Source organism: Podarcis melisellensis, assembly GCF_964234715.1.
Source record: "Podarcis melisellensis genome assembly, chromosome: 1".
NCBI lineage: Eukaryota > Metazoa > Chordata > Lepidosauria > Squamata > Lacertidae > Podarcis > Podarcis melisellensis.
The window spans coordinates 33,037,997-33,053,650 of record NC_138528.1 but is presented as its reverse complement, the minus strand read 5'-3'; the positions used below and the strand labels follow the sequence as shown (position 1 = coordinate 33,053,650).

The 15,654-nt window shown below is 40.3% G+C and overlaps 1 long non-coding RNA gene across 2 annotated transcripts in view; it reads right to left on the bottom strand.

Moving 5' to 3' along the window:
- LOC309373000 overlaps positions 1–4,033 on the bottom strand; it is a 60,652-nt gene extending 56,619 nt beyond the window's left edge. For both annotated transcript variants that reach the window (XR_014169754.1, XR_014169755.1), the window contains exon 1: positions 3,873–4,033. This is a non-coding gene — a long non-coding RNA (uncharacterized lncRNA). The remainder of the gene's footprint in view (positions 1–3,872) is intronic.
- Between the last annotated feature and the right edge of the window lie 11,621 nt (positions 4,034–15,654).

Below are 15,654 nucleotides of genomic sequence, written 5' to 3'. Positions count from 1 at the left end.
GGCTGCCGACCCTCCAAGTGCACTTCTGCAGGGAATTTATCCCTTACTCCCTAGATCTCATTGCCTATTAATATTAAGCAGGTTCCTTCACTGTTCTGTTTTTGACACCCACCAAAACCCTTTTTTGTTTCAGCAAACCTGCCTAGATATGTAATTTTATTGCATATATTTGCTGCAAAACTGTTCATTTTTATCTATGTTTTGAAGAATTTCATTATGGCTACTTGGTGTTTGGTTGTTTTGTTTTTTAAGGTTTAACAGAATCTTTATTTTATCCCCTCCCTTCCATTTTTATTTATTTTAATGTAGACAATACACATGAAAGTAGAATGCAACCAACCACATAACAAAGAACCAAATATTTTAGGTATTTCATTAGGAACACTTGTGAAAAGAGTGCATCAGTTCCAAGAGCATGAAATCACCTACTATTTTTCATATTTGCAAGGATACCAGAGGAAAAAAGATAACATGCCTTGCAGGTAAGTACATATCAAAGGAAAGGGGGATTAACAAGGAACAAATTATAAAATGGAAGTGTTATGAATTCCAAAGTCTTACATATTGTGAGGCGGGGCTAGTGGGTTGGTTTTTTTTAAAAAAATAAATCACTATTTTCTTTTATATTGTTTTATGCAACTTAGCGGTTTTTCTGATTAAGTGGCATATTAATCTTGTTAAATAAATAAAATAACCTCCTCTGCTCACCCTGTCTTGTAAAGTGAAATTTCTTCTCATGTGTCAGAGCTGCAGCCTTCTTATGTTCAGGGGGCCTTGGGCAAATTGACCTCTGGTAAGCCCTGTCATCTATCAGTCGCCCTTGCTGGTAGCACTCCAAGTGGCTCTAAGCCAACCTTTTAATTCTTTACAATCCATGTGCAGCCACATGGTCCAAAGGCTGGCCAGAAGCAACCACGTGGTCCTGCTTACAGGGCCAGACCACAAAAGTAACTACCGTACGTTGGGTTCAAAGCAGGCATCAGCAGTGCTCCCTGCCCGCTTCACAAGAACATCAGCTGGCCCTACTTACTCCAGAGCAACCTATCTGGTTTTAATGGTACTACAGTGGACAAAACAAATTCCAGTCAGAATGTGCAAGGTCTTCCTACCTGGCAATTTGTGTTACGTTCATTGCCAATTTGGTAGAGAAAGAGACCACACTGTTTCCTTTCTTTTTCCTTTACAACAGGTCCTACTAGATAGTTCAGTTTTCTCAGATGAATATGGAAGTGCTTTCCATTGCTGACAGTTGATTTTTCCTAAAGACCAATTCAGATAACTTTTTATTCATAGACACACATGAGTTAAGTGATCCCACCCTGCTGCTCTCTATGTGCAGTTAAGCAGTCAACTGATTGCTATACACACACATTTACCATACACTTAAATTTCTCTAAAGTGTGTCATAGCCCTCCGTCACCTCTGATGAAATGGGATTTGTAAAGAAGCAACATGGACAAGCCCGTTGACCTGTGTGTGTGCGTGTGTGTCAGAGTAACTGCAAAGTTGAAGGCTGAGGCTAACATACATTCAAGTTCAAATATTCTGACTTGAGGGTGGATTAGAAGTTAGAAAAAGTTGAGGAAGTTACAGAAGTTGTAGCGGTGTAATTTACTAGTTAACCAAAAAGGTTTTATAGGTTATTATATCAATAGGGCAAAGATACCATTTCTAATTAAAAATTAGATTATGGATGAAAATAGATTTAAGCAACAGGGTTACTTCGTTGGCATGTGAATCATGATTTATTTTGAGTGCAAATCTATCAATGGTTCTTTCATTCATCTATTAAATGTATATTCCACTCTTCCCGCCAAAGGAGCACAGGGTAGTAAACACATCTGTTATTAAAAAGCAAAACAAAATAAATAAATAGATAGATAAAACATATTTAAAAATTGTTTAAAACATCTAAAACCAATAAAACACAATAAACATCTAAAAAAATAAAGTTCAAATATAACCAAATCAGGTGTCTGGAAAGGCCTGCTGAAACAGAAATGATTTCAGCTCAATCTCAATAGGCCGGGAATTCCAATGTATAGGTGCTGCCACGTGAAAGGAATGACTCCTCACAACAAACATGTACAACAAACCTATTTATTTATAAAGTTTATATTCCCTTTAGATGCTGTGCAATGTAGTTTTTTAAAAACAACAAGAACAACAACAACAACAACAACAATTTGTACAGCAAAAGTTAAGTTGGTCTGGCCAATAAAATAAGAAACCAATTATATATATACGCCATACATAGTTCCAGGAGGTGTGTTGTGAAGCTTTAATGGACTTCAGCATTATATTGGATGGATAAATGGAACGAACACACACACACACACACACACACATATCTATACACAGAAAACAACAGTGCTAAACTTAGAACACATCACTGTGCAAGGAAACATTGAGGCCTAGTCTCATTATCTGTCAACTGCTGAGTGTACGTTGGTGATTTATTTTTAAATAGAATAATGTGCATTTCTACACTGTAAGAATCAGTTCTACTAAAATACATAGTAGAGTTCTGAATCAAAATAATTGCCACCACTACCTGTTTTCTTTTCCAGCCCTGAAATGCAGCTCTCCTGTGTTTGTTTGTTTTTTAAGTAACACATTTAATGCCCTGCCCATCAAGGCTGCCATCTTAGTTGGTATATGTATTGTTGTTGTTTAGTCGTTTAGTCGTGTCCGACTCTTCATGACCCCATGGACCAGAGCACGCCAGGCACTTCTGTCGTCCACCACCTCCCGCAGTTTGGTCAAACTCATGCTGGTAGCGGTATATGTGTATGTAGACCAGAAATCATCTTATTGCCTTTGAATTAGAATATGTAGGACTATCCCACAAAAGGATAATATTCCATACAAGGATGAAATCCACAAAAGCTGAAATATGTTTTGGCCAATCATCACAGTAAGTCTTAAGGCTGCTCTCATTAGGCTGATTGTCGTACGTACGTACTCAGTGTTTATTTTGAACTGGCCACTGTGTGGGTAAAATGTAGGAATAGAAAGAAGCCTTGAGATGTGTGCATTTTAAAACAAATGTTTAAGGATACCTTCTTTACTTATATACTCAAAGAAATACAAAAAAAATTAGCTGGAGTGGTCGTTGCAGTTGAACAGTGAAGAACAAACTTAAAAGACAAGAGAGTTTAAGATGGATAGTTGCTACTTCAGTCTTACTGCTTGTTGCTGATGTAAACCAACTTTTTGAAGAAGTTGATGTAAGATTATGATCCCTCCCCTACCCACCTCAAACTGGCTTAACTAAAAGACTTTAAATGGATTTGAATAATATAAAGGTTTAATTAAGACTTCTTTTCTTTTTGTAGCAATAGTTAAATAAGTATATTGCAAAATTTCAGTAATGAAGAAGAAAGAAGAGCTCTGGAAAAAATGAGCTTTGGACAAATACTTTATTAACTGGACAAATACAAATATCAAAAGTATTTTTAATTTACTTGGATTTTTGTTAACTGCCTTAAGGTTTTGCTAGTAAGAATAGTTGCTCAGTTAACTCAAGATAGAACTTTCCTGTAATGAACTGCACACATTTTTTTTCTTTTTCTTTTAGCTAAAAAAATATGGCTGAAGACTATATCTTTATAAAATTCTTTAGATAAATATACAAACTTAAATTCAAATCCAAAAGCGTGCATTTCTTGGAGTGGCAGCAATTCTTAAGGTAATCCATAATTCATGAAAAATGGCTAATTCTCTATATTCTTTATGGCAGCAGGACATTCAAAGCTTTAAAGATCAATTTAAATTCAATTTTTAAAGTCCAAACACAGTTTCAATACAATTCATGCAGAGGGAACACCATATAATTTTATATAAAATAAAGTAAAGTTTCTGATGCATACCTTCAAACATGCTGGAAACTCTTTTTCATCTGTTGTAGCGGTCTCATTGTCTCTCTCTGAGGCACACAGAATGCTTTAGTAATTTGCACCGGCCGAGTCTATGCAGAGATCTGAAGTGGGAAAACTATTTGCATATCTTAGAACCCTAAGAGCTTAGAGCTACTTTACTTTATACCTTTTCCCTCTGCTAGAAGAACAAGGGATATCTTTTAATTGGGACCCAGATTCAAAGTGAGGTGCAATTCCTACAATTTCCCCCAAACTTACCCATCCCACCCCCCACAAAAAAACAAGCGTATTTTTTCCCTTTAATCTTCTTGGAAAAACCAGCCTAAGTTGGAAAAAAAAAGACATTTCTAACTGTATATAAAAGGTATGCCCCTGAACTCAAATTCTAAACTATTACAAAGTTTTCAGGGGTTTTAAAAAGAAATGTTTATTCACCCAAAAGCGTATTTGGTCTGAATCTGCTCTCCAATTAAAAGAATGTACAAGTTTTTGAAAGCTAGTAAATGCAGGCTGCTGATGGAACCGCAACCCTTTGTCTACTAATTTGTCGAAGTCTGAGAGGGAGCAGCAACATTTATACCAGTACAAGATATCATTTGACCATGGAATTAAACCTCAATGGTTAGTTAGTGATCTCTCTCTTCTCAGACCATGGCCTACAGTTACTTTTTGAGAAGTGGGAGAGCTAATTACTCTACTGTCTAGTAAAGAGGCACCTGGGAAGACAGCATCTGCCCCCTGTGAAGTGTTCAAACATAATTTGACTGGTACTTGTGCAACAGCAAAACTGTTTGATTGAATAAACCCCTCTGGGATTACACCACAAGGCTGAGGCTCAACTACTGTAAATCCCGATCCACAAAAAAAGGGAACAGAATTTTGCCTTCAAATTATATATCAATCAGCTTAACCGATATCTTGGCTAAACTCCAAGTTATCTTCTGTCTAAACTGGAGGTGTGAGAGGAATCAGAAAGTGCCTTCTTCCCAAATACAGTGGTACCTCTGGATGCGAACGGGATCCATTCCGGAGCCCCGTTCACATCCAGAAGCGAACGCAACCCGTGTCTGTGCGTGTGTGGGTCACGATTTGCCGCTTCTGCGCATGCGCATAACATCATTTTGACCGTCTGCGCATGTGCGAGCGGCGAAACCCGGAAGTAACACACTCCGTTGCTTCCAGGTCGCCGCAGCGCGCAACCCAAAAATACTTATCCTGAAGCTACTTCAACCCAAGGTATGACTGTACAAGATTTTCCACCATGAGACTTTGGGGTGGCAAGTTCAAGGTGAAATATTTTGCATGTTATCTTGTAATTAGGGCCCACTGAGTTGAATTAAGTTTACTCCAGATAAGTGTTTATGCAGACCCTCCAGGTGTCCCTATTTTCCAGGGACAGTCCGGGATTCACAGAAGCTGTCCCAGTTTCTGATTTGATTCCAGGATGTCCTGCTTTTCCTTAGGGCGACACTATTTTCATAAGAGAAATGTTTAAGGGTAAAGAGTTATGCGATCCCCGAGCCAAGGAGATAAGTAACTATGCAACCTTAAGAAGACACCTGAAGGCAGCCCTGTATAGGGAAATTGGTAAAAAAAGAGGGTTGTATTCAACATAGCACTAAGTAAGCAATTACTTCTGGGCAAGCATTTCTGATTACACCATTGAACTTCCACCCCCACCCTCTCAAAAACGTGCCCCTTAAATCTTTTCTAAGGATTCCCCAACCCCCCAGAGCAGATCTGAGCTGGGGGAGGGGTGTGTGTGCAGGAGATGGAGAAGGGGAAATCGCACTGTGCTAACCGTAATCCTTGTGCTGGTGGGGCAGATTAGGAGCAAACCACCAAATTTCTTTTGGCAAATGAAAATAAATAGAAACGTAATAATCATTGTCTTAGCTGCTGTGAAGCAACAGCAACATTTCCTCCGCTGACATGTGGTAGATTGTAATTTAGACATTAGCTGTTTAATCGAAGCAAATATCACTCTCAGGTGGGCTGCTGTGCAAATCATACTTGCGTTAATCCTCGTTTCTGTTTTATCCGGCCACTGGCATACAATTTTCTGACTGCTGAACCCAAGTATTGTTGCTTCTGAGTTTTTGAACAACTTTCCCAACCATTTACGGCTTACTTTACACAAGTACTGTAGTGCAGTTTATTTATCGGTAAAGATGGCAGAATGATTTTATATACTTCTGGGTGTTTTATGTTCTGAAGGATTCCAAAGCACATTTTACCATTTAGGACTCATCCAGACTTCCTTTTGTGCTGTGTTTCTAGGCACAGTTGTGAACTTTAAAGCACTGTATCCAAGCATGTTGTTTTTGTTTTTGCCCCAGTTCTTCAGTCTTATTTACAGTGTCTGTTTTACACTTTCTAATTAGGACTGTTTCAATGAAACTGCATCAGTTAGAAACCCAAACTATTTCTAAATGTTAATAGCTATACCTTCATACAGATACTTTTCAGTATTTATTTAGTATGGTGCCTTCCTGTGCTTTATTAAATGTTCCCCTGGATTTCATGGCCCTGTAACCTAGTAAACTTTATGCGTCACTTTTACAATCTTTTGTATCCAATTTCCCATAGTTTGTTGATTCAAGAACTGTTCAGGCTGAAGAGGAGCAAGCCTTCTTTCTCAGGTGGAGAAATAGATTTGAATAACCTGCTAAGGGAATTGAATTTGGGCATGAAAAAGCACTAATTTATGTCCAGCTGCTAATTTTCCTTAGTAATACACTCTGTGCTGATTAGTCGTGGTGCGGGGGGAGGGGGGAAATCCTTTTTTGTGTGGAGGACTGGTATCTTCAGCAATTGTCAACTTTCTCAAATGGATTTTGCTGTTGATAAGAAAAAGGATAATGATTTGCAATTGTTCATTGTGAATATATTAGGTTTACACAGACAAAACATGCATGAAGTGCAATTACTGCTAGTGTTGCCATATTAGTATGAACGTTAATAGCATGTTTGTTTTTGAAATGGGTTATGCATTCTGATAAATGTCTGCTTTAATCTTGTCATCTGTGCATCACTTGTCTAAGTACTCTCATTTAAGATGCCATATCTCTTCTGGTAGCAATAAAGGGGTAAAGCAACATTAATATTAAATAATTAGAAAAACAAAAGGGGAATGATTAAACATATTTACATAATTGAAATAACACTGAGTCGCAGTGGGAAATCGGGACAATGTTGTCTCCATTCAAAGTAATTCATAATTCAGATTTTTAATTATGGCATATTCATTCATTTAAAGATGATTCTGGATGAGAGGGCCACTAATGAAATACAATCATTAGCATCTAAACAAAGTAATTTAGAAAGTCTCCTTTAGGGGAAAAGATTTTCTAGAACATCATCAATCACACAAGATATGCAAAAACAAGCAATTAAGCCACACACAAGAACTACAACAACCTTATATATCAGTAATGTACACATGAAAACATAACTGATTACAATGACTAGACTAGGATAGTGTGGTTAATTTGTATTTTACATTGCAGTACCAAGGGAGACTCCACTAGAGAGGACCAGGAACATCCTTAGCCAAGTGAATTCTGTGTCAATGACATGGACTTATTATTATTATTATTATGTTCATTGTCCAAAGCTTGGATGGAGGAGGAAGCTGAAGTCACTGTGAAGAGCATGTGCTGTCCACTCCTCTCCCTGTTCCTCTCCCCATGCCCCATGCGTAGCGTGTTTGATTTGGCTAAATGGCAAATGTGGGATTAGCAAGATATTTGATAGGAGAAGCAGGTGCTGCATTCGTTTCTCATTAGTTACTCAAATCCTGCTTTAGGCTTCGACAGACAAAGTCCCTCCAGATACACAATTGCAGTTCATTAAACATGCAGCAGCCGTAAACGGGGAGCCTAATTCCACATGACTTTTAATGCCGGTGTACAGTGTCTTGTTAAATGGATACATAATAGGGCTGGTTATCGAACACCCTCCTCTTCTGGGCTATATTATAATCTTGTTTGAGGGCCTGCATCACTTTTGTTGGCCAATTTTTTTAAAAAAATATTTATTTATTTATTTATTTAAAAAGAGGTTGTACTTTACCGTTTTGAGTGAGGGTACCTATGCCTGGCACCCTCTGATGCAGCAGTCTGAGTTGCCTTTAATAACTACCAGTCTCAGGAGCCAAAATATGTTCTATTGGGTACTTAAAGGACAAAAATACTGGTTAATTTTCAACAGTGCTCCTTCATTTGACTTTACAATTTACAGCAGTGAACATTAATGTGAGAATAGCTTGGTCGAGGAGGAATTTAAAATTAGAGCACCTCTTCTCATTAGCCCCAGCAGCCTGACCCAGGGTGAACTGAAAAGTAATTTGCTGCCAGATCCTCATTTTGCTGCTGTTATCACTCCTTGTAAATGAAGCGCAGCAATTTATTGTAGCACCTTGAGGAGTCAAGAACATAATGTGTAAAACACATACCAAAAAAAATAATAAAAAAAATCTCCCTTCACATTCATTAACACCCAGTGCATAGAGGCTGTTCACTTTCCCCTCTAATGAAGAAGGGGGTAAAATCTTAAATCTAAAGCTTTCTGTCATGTGAAGAAGCCCTCTTCAGGCCATTAGATGCTGAGTTGGACTGAAGAAAGGTCATTGACAAAAAAACAAAACAGGAAAAGAGACCCAGAGAATGGGCGATGCGGAGGAGAATGGAAAGATAGATCAAAGAAGAGACTTTAGCAGCTCCAAAAATAGAAATTGCATCTTCAGCATCAATGGTCAACCCTTTTTGTCCCTTTGTGTGCATTTTCTGCTGCCTTCCAAGAAAATAATATATAGCTTTTGATTTAGTGGGGGGAGGAGGGTAGCTTTAATATCCTGATTTTTCACCCTATATCTGGCCTCATGAAAAGTAGCATTTTGGACTTATTTTTAAATAATATGGCCTGCTGTTCTGTAAACGTGTCTTTAGATATAATGAGGAAGAAACACAATGTATGAGATATTAACATGGTTATCTGAATGTCAATTGTTCCCGCTAGAAAACTTTGCTTCTGTGATGTACGGTTGACATGATAGCCTTCTGTTCACACCATATCCCATAATGGGAAGAAGCTGCAATAAACAAATTAAATAGATGCCACTGGTAAATAGCAGGAGAAAATAGCAAGGGGAGGTGCTACTCTTACTAAGCTGAATACTAGTAAATAGTTCCTTGTGTGCTAAAAAAAAGTGGATTTTTCAGCAAAGGCTTTTGCTGAACATCTGCAATCTGTTATGGATATATAGCTTTGGACTGCCAGCATTAAGAGGGGTAGGTCAGTGGGGCTGGGCTAGGTGGTCTACCAGACCCCTTGCAGCTTTATGGCCCCATGATTTTAATGCAAATTGGGCACATTTGCACACATCTGCCTATCTTGGATAATTTATCCTGCTTCTGCTAGTCATAAGGTTTGCGCTGGCATAGCATTATGTAGCTCATACTTTGGCTTCTGCGATTTCATCAGGCATTGCCTAAAGACCTTCAAGCCTCTACTTTTAAAAAAGAAAAGAAGACAGCTGGTATTATCAGGATGCTGAATTCTGCACCCGAAACTATCTCTGTGTTGCATGCAGTTAACCCCTTGGGACATGCTTCTCACAGTGCATGCAAATAGATAGTCCTTCTGTTGTTCTAAATCTGAATTAACCATGGGTTGCCAGATGTTATTAGACAAGAAGCTCCTTCATCCTCAGCCAGCAGAGCTAATGTTAAGGGATGATAGGGGTTGTGGTCCAACAATATTTGGGGACCCAGTTTTGGAAAAGCTGTTCTAAATGCTAGCCATGTTTGAGATTGGGAGAGTTTTGTTTTTCTCTTCCCAGCTTGGATAAAATGTGATATATATGTGAAAAATTAGAATGCAACTGCATCCCATTTAAGATTTCTGGGTCATCCCTCTGAATAATGTAGGGCCTACTTGCTCCTGTAGTGAGTGACCACCTTTTCCGACTAATGTCTTCCCACTTAGCTAACAGCAGGAGCCTATTATGCTATGACAATATTCTGTTCTGCTGAATTCTTCTAGCTGAAGAGGTAATCATCATTTACAGAAAACAGAAAACAGAATTAATTGTTATATAAATGATATACTGAAGGGAAAACCATACAAGGAGCTTAATATAACAACCTGCTTTATTCGATAACAGTTTTTTCTCCTTTAAATAATGTGTCCCAGAAGACACCCTGTGACAAAATGTGATTTGCTATTTCCTGATATCTTCCCGATGATCTGGATAGATATTCTGAACTGGAGTTCAGCACCTATTTGCCTTAAAGCACCTTTCAGGCGGAAACAGTGTTGTCTTTGCCTTTATTTTTGCTTTAAATTGAGAAACTGTGATTTCACGTAAAAGTGCTCTTCAGCCTAGATGATGAATGTCAGTATCTAAATTAACAAACATAACTGTAAAACTCTAAAGGCAGAGGTCACACTGTGAGAGTTCAAGACACACAGAGAGATTAATGCTTGTGCGCTCTTCTTTCACCGAATTCTGCTGTTTGCGTTCTTCCAAACATCAAAACGCAGAAAGTTAAGAGCCCAATCCGTTCTAAGGTAAGTACCGGTACTCTAGGTCATAGTTTCAGGGGAGAGAGTGAAGCAGGTGCTTTAAAAAATTCCCATTTAAATCAATTTAAAAGTACTCAACTTTGGCTGGATCATGCCCCACACTTTCAAAATAATGCTTTAAGACTGTGGTGGCTTGCACCAATCATCTGCAAGTGTTAAAAGCAAGGGGGCCAGACTAAATCTGAAACCGCAGTTGCCTGTAATACTAGCCTGACAGGTGTTCCTAGCTTTCAGGGCATCCTCAGGCATGGACAGTTTGCAGCAAAGAAACGGAAGGAAGGGATGAAAAATTATAATGGTCACATCATGGGGTCCAGAGGGCCTACATCCAAGAGTAGCACCATTTTTTAAAAAAGGGGATTGGGATGGGGGGGATTACAGGCTGGTTGATTTAACATCTATTCCCAGAAAACTGGTGGAAAGCCATATTTAAGATAACTTGAGCATTGGGCAAGTAAGAAGCAACATGATAGAAACATATACAGCAAGAAAAGACTTTTTATGTATGTGACAACTGCTGCATGGAGGTTACTAGCCCAGAGATGGAAAGAAGACAAAATCCCTACTACCAGAGAGGAATGGCCAAGCTATTAGAATATGCTGAAATGGCAAAACTGACCGGGAAGCTCAGGAACCAAGAAAACAAAAACTTCAAGAAAGACTGGGGGGAAATTACAATTTTTTTAGGAGACCACTGTAAGCAGATGAAAACATTAGCAGGATTTTAATAACACTTGTAACAAATAACATGGATAATATGGAGATATATAAAATATAGTTTATGAAATAATATGCAGCTGAAAAGGTTGACAATAGAATCCATGGATGGGATGAAGGGAAGTCTTGAGATTCAGAGAAATTTCAAAATATGGATATGTATTTTGTATTGTTACAACTTGGCACTTGTAGAATCAAATAAAAATTATTTCAAAAGAAAAAAGAAACATATAAATTGTGCATGGAGAAAGTTGTTGTTGTTGTTGTTTAGTCGTGTCCAACTCTTTGTGACCCCATGGACCAGAGCACGCCAGGCACTCCTGTCTTCCACTGCCTCCCGCAGTTTGGTCAAACTCATGCTGGTAGCTTCGAGAACACTATCCAATCATCTCATCCTCTGTCGTCCCCTTCTCCTTGTGCCCTCCATCTTTCCCAACATCAGGGTTTTTTCTAGGGAGTCTTCTCTTCTCATGAGGTGGGCAAAGTATTGGAGCTTCAGGATCTGTCCTTCCAGGGAGCACTGAGGGCTGATTTCCTTAAGAATGGATAGGTTTGATCTTCCTATTTTCATCAGATAAATGTTGGAGGGTATGGAACAGTCACCTTGAACTATGGATTTCGCTTCCGCAGGAGGCATGAGGGTCACCAACTTGGATGGATTGAAAGGAGAGGCAACAGCTATTGCCTGCCTTCACGGTTGGAGGCAGTCTGCTTCTGACTACCAGCTGCTGGAAACCACAGCAGGGGAGAGAGCTGTTGCTCTCAGATCTTGCTTATAGGCTTCCCATGGGCATTTGGTTCGCCACTATGATACCAGAATGCTGAACTAGATGGCCCATTGGCCTGATCCAGAAGGCTCTTCTTATGAGCTTCAGATGTGTGCTGTAAATCAAGTCAAGTAACCTTTATTGGCATCACATAGGAACATTCCGAATACATTCAGAATAAATAGGCCAGTGCGATCTCGTCACCATTTCAACAGGACAGTCATTTGCCAAAGGGAAGAAGAGGCGAACAATCTGTTTCATCTCTGTGGGTCTCCAGCAAGGGCAGGATTCTGTAGCGTACTTCGGCGACAAAAAAATCAAATAAGGAACTTAGCTACTGTCTTGGTGAGCTCCTGGTCTCTCCCCTGTAATAAGAAGTGCATCTCTTCCTTAAATCTAATTTGGACCCAAGCTAAGACTCAAAGTGGTTATGTTTCCCTTTGTCTTTCCTACTCCTCTCAGCTCCTACCATTTCTGCCATGAAGTGGAAGAAGTAGGTCAAAATAGCTCACGGAAGGCTTTGTGGAGACAACAATATACAGGAAATCCTTGTAAGTCTGTAAGGCTGATTTTGCACATCAAAAAGGCTCAGAAGGAAGACTCATAACAATGAGCTTGGTTCCATCCTACCTAGAATTCTGTGATTAAAAAACACGTCAGGCAATAGTAGCATGAAAAAGTGGTGTAAAAAATTAAAAATATTTTAAGTACTATATGCATCACCGCATATAGTACAATAATTGTTCCTTTCCCCTTCCCTCAAAAGACATTGTGTGGCAGCTGTCCACAGCACAAAGAAAGTACTCCGAAGAAACGAGAGGGGGAAGAAAGAGGAAGATAAAGAAAACAAAAAATATAGGAATTCAACAAAAAACAAAACAAGGCTTTCTGCTATCCTGAGAAAGAAATCGAACGCTTAGAGGAACTGATTCTATTCCATATTCTGAGTGTTATTTTGTAATGGAAGAAGGGCCAATCAGTTGAGTATTCTTTTATAGCAGGGATGTAGTTCAGATACAGATACATCTGCCTTGAATGTAGAAGGTTCAATCCCCAGCATCCCTAGATATGCCCCATCTGAAACCTTGGAGCAGCAGCTGCTAGCCAGTGGTGTTACTCTGAGTCGGATGGATCAATGCAATGATTCAGAATAAGGCAGCTCATCTTATTGGATCATTTGCAACAATGCACTCCTTTGTCACGAGCTACAGGACAGCATAATTGCTCCTGTTTAACAAAATGAATTTAGGAATATAATGGGATGCTATAGAATCATGGAATCATAGAATTATAGTGCTGGAAGGGCCCCCAAGAGTCGACTAGGCCAATCCCCTGCAATGCAAGAATCTCAACTAGATCATACATGGCCATCCAACCAATGTTTAAACATTCAATGAAGGGGATCCCACCACATTCCAAGGTAGTCTGTTCTACTGTTCAGTCAGAATCTCCTTTCTTGTAACTTATAGCCATTGGTTTGAGTCCTACCCTCTGGAGCAGGAGAAAACAAACTTGATCCATCTTCCATGTGGCAGTCCTTTAGATATTTGAAGATGGCTATCATATCTCCTCTCAGTCTTCTCTTTTCCAGACTAAACTGTGGTGGCCTGGGACTCGGGCTTGGACTCGGAACCAGAGGGGTCTCGGTCCGCACCGCATCCTCTGCCTCAGGCGGCATCTGAACCGAGTCTGGGGCCTGATTCTGAAGAGCCCCAGTCTGCACAGGTTCCCCTGCAATAAGCACCAGCTGAGCCGAGTCAGGGGGCTGAGCCTGCCCTGGCAGGGATTACCTCGTTGCCCTCTGCTGGGCAATCACATGCAGCTGCTCCACTACCAGTTGGGTCAGGAGAGGCTGAGGCAGCCTCTGGGTCTAGTAACCCACTGACATCTCCCGAGCTGCAGAGACTCAGGTCTGAGAGAAGGAGAGACCTGAGAACTCGCATGAGAAATGCTCGCCTTCAGGCGAGACAGGGAGGTGAGTCACCGGGGGATCAGGACTGGCCGTTACCCCGACAGGGATAAAAGGCTGCCGGACCCCACCCCAGGTTGCGGGAGCAACATTGCTGCTTGCTGGAACCTGCCTGTTACCCTGTGCCTGACCTAGCCTGGTTTCCTGCCTTGGCCCTGTTAGACTGACTCCTTGTGGAATCCTTGGATTTGGGACCGGACCTGGACCGTGTTGCTCGGGTTAACCCCCGGGCCCAGCACATAAACATACCCAGTTTCCTCAACCATTCCTCACATAAGGCTTGCTTGGTTTCCACACCCTTTAACATCTTGGTCGTCCTCCTCTGCACATGTTCCAGCTTGTCAAAATCCTCCTCAGATTGTGGTGCCCAGAACTGGACACAGAATTCCAGGTGTGGTCTGACCACAGAATAGAGTGGTACCATTACTTCCCTTGATCTGGACACTAGACTTCTGTTGATGCAGCCTAGAATAGCAATAGCGGCTCTTTCTGAAACAGGGTTTCGAACACTGGGATATCCAGGTTCTAATCTGTGCACAGATCATCTCTATTGGGGGTCTCCCCTTCAAGAACAGCAGCTGACCATGGCAGCAGTCAGAAACAGCTGCATGACAGGATGAGTGGGGCTTTATTTATATTATGCACATGTAGAATAGATACGTAGCTATCTGTACCATCTCTGACATTCCTTTTTCAGGCATCTTTCTTTTTCATGCTTTCCTTTCCATATTAAAACAATAAAGTGCCTCACATTTTCTATTAGGGAGAAAACTCTGTTGAAAGTTTTTGTGTTGTCAGGCTATCTAGCACCTGCACATCTGTAGGGAAGCGGAAACTAGATTGCGGCAGCCAATCAGCACGAACCCCATGGAAATAGTCCAACAATTGCCTCCGGTAATTCCCAGACTATTTTTTGACACTAAAATCCTGACAGCTTGCTCTTGTGATAAAGATGTTAACAAGAGAAGAAAATGGCACTAATTTAATCTATTCTTACAGGTCAGGTTGAAATGAGATGGGGATGACACAAAATTATAATAATAAATACAGGCGTAATTTCACAATTCTTCATAAATGCTGTTCCCCCGTCTTTTCACATGCAAATGTACTACCCTTTGCTGCATGGCTGTGATTTGTGAGGTGCTATCTTGCCCTCCACTTGGGAATTGTATTCTACTTGATCCCATAATTATTTTTATGCTACTAAAACAAACCCTTACAGATTACTAGTATGGTGCAGTTCTAGAGGCTTTGCAAATCCTCCCCTTTATGCTTTTGAGATTCTTTACATTTGTGTGATCTTTTTTTAAAAAAATTCACTTTAAAGTTACCCATCCAGCTCTCGCTGGACAAGAGATATATATATATAAAGATCAATGTGCTGAAGAAAGACAGAAAACAAACTCACAAAAACTGGCACTAGCCAGTTACATGGGCTCTAGTGCCAACCACTGAAGATGCCAACTGGGCCCATTCCTAAGTTGTAGGGGCTGGTGGGGTATGTACTTGGCAGCAGGGAGCTGCAGCCACTGACAGGCCACTCAGAAAGAGGGGGATCTTTACAGACACTTGCCCTCATAGCTGGGGTGAGAAACCTCAGGCCTGAGGGCTGAATGTGGTCCTCCAAGCCTTCCTTTCTGACCCTCAGGATCCTCCCCATGCAACTACTCCTCAGCCACACTCACACCCAGTGCCGGATTTACGTATAAGCTAAACAAGCTATAGCTTAGGG